Raw genomic sequence first — 8,277 nt, 5'->3', positions numbered from 1 at the left:
AACATACTTGGAAAGGATTTACCTTTCTGCAACAATGGACTGGTGCATACAGGATGATGATAATGATAAGGCACATAAATGACATTCCCACTAGAAACCTGCCCTGTCCACCCTTTCTCATTTCCCTTAACCTTATCCTCAAACTACTTTAGCTGAGAAGCTTTTCACCAGACTGTTAGTGGTGGCTTATACCTATTTATATTTGTGTTAATTGCTTGCAGATTATACCTCATATTAGCAATTACATTACACTACAAGAAAATGTATTTGCATAGGATCTTGCTTATCTTTGTTTTGCAAAATTATCCTTCTTAGAAAACAGTCCTTAAAATAGTTTGACTCTTCCTGTTAGTAATATTAATCTTTCATTTAACCAGCTAGCCAGCATTAAATAAAATTGAAGAAATACTGTAGTATTTATTTTCCACCCCCCTCCTCACAAAGTTTGTGTTTGAATTATATGCATGTGGGAGATTATTAGCAATAATTCATAGGTTCCAAGAGTGTTGATGAATAGTCATACATTTTTTGGACTTTAATTCATTGTGGTAAGACTGATTCAAATGCAGATTTATCAGTCTTATAATCTATTGAATGCCATTTTTTTTATAAAGCACTGGAGGTCTTATTGCCAAACTGATTGTAATGAGGCACTAAGGCTGAAAACATTGTACATGTTGTGAAGAAAGTACTTAAATTCAACTTTTGAACAGATTTAACAAACATGAGGAACTTTTTATATTTAAAAGGGTTATTTTGAAATGAAGATGAAAATGTATTCATCTTAATTGTTTTTTTTCAAATTTAAGGGAATAATTTATACCATCTTTTGAGACAAGAATGTACAGCAAAAGTGTGGGGAACAGTAGTATACTGAGAGTGTGTGTATATATCGTGTGTGCCTTTCCAAACCTGCCAGTCCTTTTGGCTTTCAACAGTGCTCACCAGCCACAGTCATTACTGTTCCCCATCCCACAATTAGCTTTTAAGAAGCCTTATGTTCACAGTGAAAGGAATGTAGACTCTGAAATGGATTTATGGATGTATATTCATGTCACTATAAAACCAATGGAAATGGTAATTTTTAAACAAACTTACTAAATATTGAGAGACTAAACTAAGTTGATAAATTATATATAGCAGTGTAGCTGTTCTCTGTCTAAAAAAAAAAATTGAGCCAATAATTGGCTTTTTTCTTATTGAAAAAGGTTTTGGATTAATAATGCATGTTGCACTGAATGTCTTGGTTCTGGTCTAATTGGTGCAGGTGGCCTGGACCCAGAGTTCTGCAGAGTGTCAGGTCTGTGATGCTGGCTGGGCCTCTTGCTGGCTGTCTACAGAAACTCAAAGATTTTTCTTGCTATTTGGATGATGCTTAAGTGTCTGGACCAGCGAATCATAGCCTCAGCTACCCAGAAGGAGCCAAGAAGTCTGGGTCTGACTGAGGCCTATAGAGTGCTGACTTGTTATATGGGTGAGAGCATGGGACTCCCGCCCAGCAGCATTCAGCATTCCTAATTGGCTTTTTCAAGACACAGCATTGCCTGTAAGTCATCCTGGGCCACCAGATTACCTGGCACCACTCCAGTAGGATGTTAACAGAGGGAAGAAAGTAACGAGTGGGCAAAGTTAAAAACAGCACAAAGAAAAAAGTAAGAGAACAAACTTGAAAGAAGGATTTCACCACCATCATTAATAGCATGTATTGATTACCACTAAGTGGCCACTTTGCACATTGCTCACTGTCATTCAAAGACACTGTCTTTGGAAGCCCCTCTGTGCAAATGGGAGAAGGTGTGGAAAGGATCAAACTAAAAGCAAATTCAAAGCAATTACGAGTTGACCAGGAGCATCTGGGAAACAGTCATAAGTTAAATAAACCACTAGGGGGCAATCCAAGAATGAGCAAAAGTCAGTCCAGTTGGCAAAGAAGATGCCTTGGGGAAAGTTTTTTTAAAGTACATTTTCCAACACATGAAGAAATCTGAGATCGTTTAGTCTGAATCTACAGAACAAGGTGATATTTCAAAATTTTGATTTATTTTTTCAAGTTATGTGTTGATTTAGAAAGGAAAAGTCTTCCTCAATGGTCAGAAACACTTATTAAACACAAATTGATCAGAATCATGTTATAATGAAAAACAATGGTTGGAACAATAGTGTGTCTGAAAAATTTAGATCCCCCCCCGCAGGCACTCGAGAAACTTCTGAATGTTGGCCATTCAAAATAGATTTCAATTAATGATGCATATGAGGTGGCACGGCATAAAGGAAATCTGAAAATATTTGGTTAGCATGTGTAAATGAATCAAATCACACATGATTTGTTTTACAGTTGTACTGATGATACAAAGTTTTTAGGTATGTAATACAGCTTTGCAGATATGTGTGCATATTTTTTTCTGGTATATCTTCTTTGCAGGTAATTTGGTATGTGCTAATCAGTTGTTAACAGGGATTAAATCAAGGATTAAGCATCTTCGTCAAGGATCAAACATCTCTTGTTCTGTATTTATCTTCCCTGAGGCTCCTGTCTCCCAATCTGGAGGCATGGTTAGTTGCTGCATTCTTGGTAGTCTCATGGCACCTTGCTATTAGTAGAATAAGAGCATGCCCTCCCCAGGCAGACTGCTAAGATATGAATCCCATTTCTAGCTGTATGTTTTTGGCAAGTTACCTTGTTTCAATTAGCCCCTCTCTGACGTAGATACAAAATCAATGCCTACTTCATAGGTTTATAGTGGGAAGTGAATGAATTAATATATGTAAATCATTCATAAAAGTATCTGGCACATAACAGGTACTCAAGACATGCTTGTTGGTTTCATAAATGAATGATCTGAACATAATGTAAATTCATTACAAGAACAAGTTCATGAAGAAACTGCAGGATTCTTAGATGGATTTTCACTGGCTATAAAAAGTCAACTGGCCAGTGGCAAACAGGAAAGCTGAATATTGATACTCTTGAAAAGAAACTCTTAATTGGTGTTCAGGTCCACCAGACAAGCCTCTTTGTCTTACTTCTAGAATACGGTGACAAACCATGAGCCAGAAATACAGGTGTTTCAATAAAAGTATAGAGTTTTGTCTCAAAAATGCCAGTCAGCCATTTAGAAAAGTTCTATCTGTAGTCACTGAATTTCTCACTTTGTTTTTTGTCTTTTCAACTATAGCTATCTAAAGAGTTTAAAAATAGGCACATCATTTACTTAATTCTCTGGACAGATTGACACATTTCAAAAGAAAAAGTTTTTAAAACAGTATCTAAAAGAAACACCATATAAAAAGTTACAGGAAGTTCCAGAGTCAATAAAAACATGATCCAAAATATACTATACATGAAATAGAAAGCATGAGGGAAACAGAAGCTCAGTTAGATGGTAATAAAAAAAAAATCACAAAAAAGGCTTTCTTGCCCCTCAAAAACTATATTTTCAAGGAAAAATAGGCCATTCGAAAAAATATAGAATGGAAATAAATCTGATCACAACTATAAATGGCCAGATTTTTAGACTCAAACATGATCATTATGTATTATTATTTCACAAAAGTGGATCTTATAAATAATTAGATTTTCAAGTTAAACTTTTATGCAGATGAATCTTCATAGGATTTTACAATTTTCAAGAACTCAGACAAATAGAGTGAAGAGAATTTGGGACACTAAACAGCTTGAAGAACAAAACGAAGCATAAAGAGGCTGATCAGTAAAGATATAATGAAGGAATTGAATGAATTATTCCTGATATTATGTTATACTCAATGAATACATTTTTTTCTGTGAGAGTAGAAAGGCAAAATGGTGGCATTTCTATTCCAACTCTGTGTTCAGCTGGTCTGGAAATCATCCTGGAGTAGTAAAACCTGTCACTTTAAAAAACAGTGTCCTTATGTCCCAGAATGCCTTATCCACAGAGGATATTAGTCATGCTTGGGGCTATATTAGTTTACCAAACATGGCATTTTCCATCAGGGAACTGGATATGGAGCAAGTATTAATAAATCCAAGAAAGGAAATGTAATAATCAGACAGGATGGTAACTCAAAGATTTATTAAAATGTATGGGAAACACTCAACTCGTTCAATTTACAAAGTGGCAATTCCATTGTACTGAGGCCAAGATATTTTGTGGAGAGGGTAGTTACTGAGCCTCATCACTCTGGGCGGTACAGCAAGAGTCATGACTACAGTGACCTCAAAAGGAGAAGACACATAAACAACCCTGAGCACAGGGATGTATCTCAGTCATCTCTGCAGCCCCAGCGTGAACACAGTGACTGGCACCGAGGTGGGCTTGAGGACATTTGCTGAATGAATAACTGACTGATTGACTAATTGAAGAGATGGAGGAAGGGCAACCTAGCTAGAGGGTAGGAGAGCTTGAGCGATGACAGAGGGTTGAAAACGCGGATGCGTTTGGTGCAACTTGGCTAGACGCCAGGTTATGTGACTCTGGGAAGCAATGGGGGATAAATCTGATCACTATATTGGATGGGTCATGGATTCAAGGCTAAGAAGACTAAACTTCTCTAGTAACCAGCATCTAGTCAATAGGAAACATAGGGGAGGGGCCTGATCATGTCTTTGCTTCAGAACATGTCTTGGGCAGGTGTAGGTGAGCTGGGAGGCTCAGAATCCAATTTGGAATCTGCTGTCATAGTTAAAGGAGAAAAATCATGGTGAAATCAGGGCAGTGGCAGGGGAGCTGGAGAGGAGGTGATAGATAGCACTGAACTCTAGCTTGTTGCCTGTGAGATGTGGGAGAGGATCTCTGTCATGGCAGGTCAAGACAGACAGACACTCATTTTCTCACAAATATTTCCTATGCTAGACCATGGGATAGATAAAGGAAGATAGAGAAGAACAGAACTCAGCCCCTGCTCTTGCAAGGCTCATAGTCTAGTAGGAGAGACAGACACATAAATAACAACAGCAATGTAACACATGCTAGAATAGAACAGAATACATACAAAACACCACAAGCGTTTTATTCTGGGATGTGTTTGGACCCAAGGAATATCCAAGCTCAAGTAATCCTAAGTCATCATTTTATGGGTTATATAAACCATCTGGGATCATTCATTCAATCACCCATTTGAATAACGTTATTTATTGAGAACCTACATGCCAGGCACTGTACTAATTGTGGACACAACAGACAAAAACCTCTGTCCTCATGAAATTACATTCTAGTGGCAGAGGACAAATACATAAATATAACAGAGTTAGTGATAATTACAGAGCAGGACAAAAAAACAGGGAAGGGCAATAAGAACTGCCCAAAGAAGGGGCTGAGGAGCATTGAACTTCAGAGAAGATAGCCAGGCAAGGCCATCCTGAGAAGACAGCTCAGGCAAGAACCGGCTGCTGTTCCCATGGCTGCTGCTCGGATTCTAGCCCCTTTGTCTGTTTATTTCATTTCCTGAGACTCTCCTCATTCTCTCCAAGGCAAACACTTCAGTCTTTCTTCACTGGATTGGAACTTGACACTTCTCAAAGCTGTTCTTGCTCTTTATGGAAGAGAGGGCCTCAGTCCTTTTAATAGCCCAAAGACAAGGGGCAGTGATAAATCAAGACTAAGAGAGCACTCATTATTTTTACACACTTGATACACACATGGACAAATACCACACTGAAGAGTCACCCTGCACTTTCTGCCTCTCAGAAAACATTATTCCAGGCAGGAGGGGATGGCAGGGGCCTCCCTGAGCCCATGTTTGCACTACCCCATTGATGCCCAGGTTCTTGCTCTTCTTGTGGGCACAGCTGTCCCAAGTGTCCCTGGATGATTCAGTTAATCAATCCCTCATTCACAGGCAATAAATAATGTTATTCAAATGGATGATTGAATGCACAGTGCCCCATGCTTGCATGGTGGGTGCACAGAGATACACAAGGCAAGGTTCTGCTTGTCATGAAAACAGCTGGGGCTTGGAGGACTAGACAGACTCCTCTCTGGTCTCCTGCCTTCCACCCCTTCTTTCCCACCATAGCCAGAGGGACATTTCTAAGCATAACCTAAAGTGCAATCTGATCTTGTCCCACCGTTTGTCTCCCCTTCCTCAACTTGGCTTCCAACTTTTTTCTCTTAGTTTCTTTAAGGCTACATTTTCCTCTTTGTCCTCAACCTTATTGGTGGCTTCTTACCAGCTTCCTTACTGCCTCCTCCTTCTTCTCCTCCTCTTCCTCCTCCTCTTCTACTGAACCCTCCTCCTCTTCTACTAAGTGTTGGTGGACTGGGACTCAGTCCTCAGCCTTCTTCTCCTCTCAAGCCTCATTCTCTCCCCAGGTGATATTATCTCTGTGTGGTTTAAATACCATCTACAAGTACATTTGAGATATTTCTACTGAGCTTCACAATCAGAGATCCTATAGTTCATTTGACATTGGCATTTGGGTGTCTGCTAGACAACTGAAACCTAACACTACTGACACAGGAATTCTTGGTTTTCATTTCCACAGCAGAATCTAATTCTCTTCCTTTAGTCTTTCCCATCTCAGCAAATGGCACCTGGAATTGCCTGGATGCTCAGGCCCCAAGCCAAGCAGTCATTCTTGATTCCCCCTTTACCACACCTATTCATATTGGCTCTACTTTCAAATATATACTCTTCCAGATATGACCACTATTCAATATCCTCTACTTTATCCTCTACTTCCATAGTCAAAGTCACTGCCATTTCTTACCTGGATTACTAGTTTTCCCATTGCCACTGCCTAAAATCCATTCTCTATTTAACATCCAAAGAGATATTGTAAAACATAAATGAGTTTCAGGGCTGCATTGTGATTTTTGTGTGCCCTAAGCACTTTTGGCTTCATAAGCCTCCTCCTCCATTAAAAATATTAAAAACTATATTTTATGGCTGTTAATATAAATATATTAACATTATATTAGCACATTTTATTAGGCTTAAAAATTCACTTTCTTCTTTTGATTTTAAAATAAGTTAAAATATTTCTGTGTGATATCTAAAACTGCTGTGGGCCCCAGGCACTGTGCCCACTGTCCCTTCATGGATAAGTTGGTCTTGATGAGGCCCCACCAGGGCTCCTACTTAAAGTCCTTTGACTGTAACCCCCAGCAAGTAAGATGAATTAAAAAGACCTTACCAGAATCCTTAATTTCTATATGAGCTGGCTGGAATCTAGCTTTTTGAACTCTTCCCCATCTGTCTCTTAAACAGAATGAGTTTGCTGCTGCCAGGGGCCCTTGCACTTCAGTTTGTTGAGGCTCAAACATATTCCCTCCCAAATTCTCAATGAGCCACTAACACACTGGTGTAGCAAGCTTATGAGTTTCTTGTGGGTGATGCAAATAGGAAACAAGATGACTGGGCTTGAAGCATCTTGCTGGCTGTGTATTTGAGAGAGCTATCTGTTAGATAAAGGTGCCCCCAAAAGCAGGAGACAGAGGGTTATATCACCACAGGTAAGGGCTAAAGAGGGTAGAAGAGCTGGTGTTATCTGAGAAGCAGCAAGCAATGAAGAGAGAACATCATCGCAGTGAGTCAGATAAAGATACCTGTCTCCTTTCTCTCTTCCTCAGCTTCAACCGAGCCCACTGAGAAGCTAGATCCCAGAAGAGGGAGGATCTTTAAATCATATAGGAGGGTTTAAATTTTAAACCACACTGCATTGGGATTTATTTGCCATAAGGAACTAGGCAACTATGGAATCAGTCTGCCCAACTCCAAGGCCATCATCTTCCCATACCAGGCTGCTATCTCAGCTCTCAATCCTGTTTACCCTTTTAAAAAAAAGTTTTTTTAAATTTTTTTGAGACAGAGTCTCACTCTGTTGCCTAGGCTGGAGTGCAGTGGCATAATTTTGGCTCATTGCAACCACTGACTCCTAGATTCAAGCGATTCTCCTGCCTTAGCTTCCCTAGTAGCTGGGACTACAGGCATGTGCCACCATGCCTGGCCAATTTTTGTATTTTTAGTAGAGATGGGGTTTCACCATGTTAGCAGGGCTAGTCTGGATCTCCTCACCTCAAGTGATCCACCTGCCTCGGCCTCCCAAAGTGCTAGGATTACAGGCATGAGCCACCATGCCCAGTCAACCCCTATTTACTCTTGTTCTGGAAACTGGTTTATTTCCTCCTCCGGGGGGAACCCCAGACTAAAAACAGATGTGTTGTTGATCTTCCAGAAATGGCCTCATGTCTATGTATATACGATGACCCCATCCCATCGAAAGGATTTTTAAATGCCCTTCCCCTATTAGAGGCCCTCAGAATGCTGAGCCAGGCAAAGAAGGTATCACAGGAA

The sequence above is a fragment of the Piliocolobus tephrosceles genome, chromosome 13, assembly GCF_002776525.5.
Source record: "Piliocolobus tephrosceles isolate RC106 chromosome 13, ASM277652v3, whole genome shotgun sequence".
NCBI classification, from domain to species: domain Eukaryota; kingdom Metazoa; phylum Chordata; class Mammalia; order Primates; family Cercopithecidae; genus Piliocolobus; species Piliocolobus tephrosceles.
The sequence above is the reverse complement of the archived record's forward strand: the minus strand, read 5'-3'. Positions refer to the sequence as shown.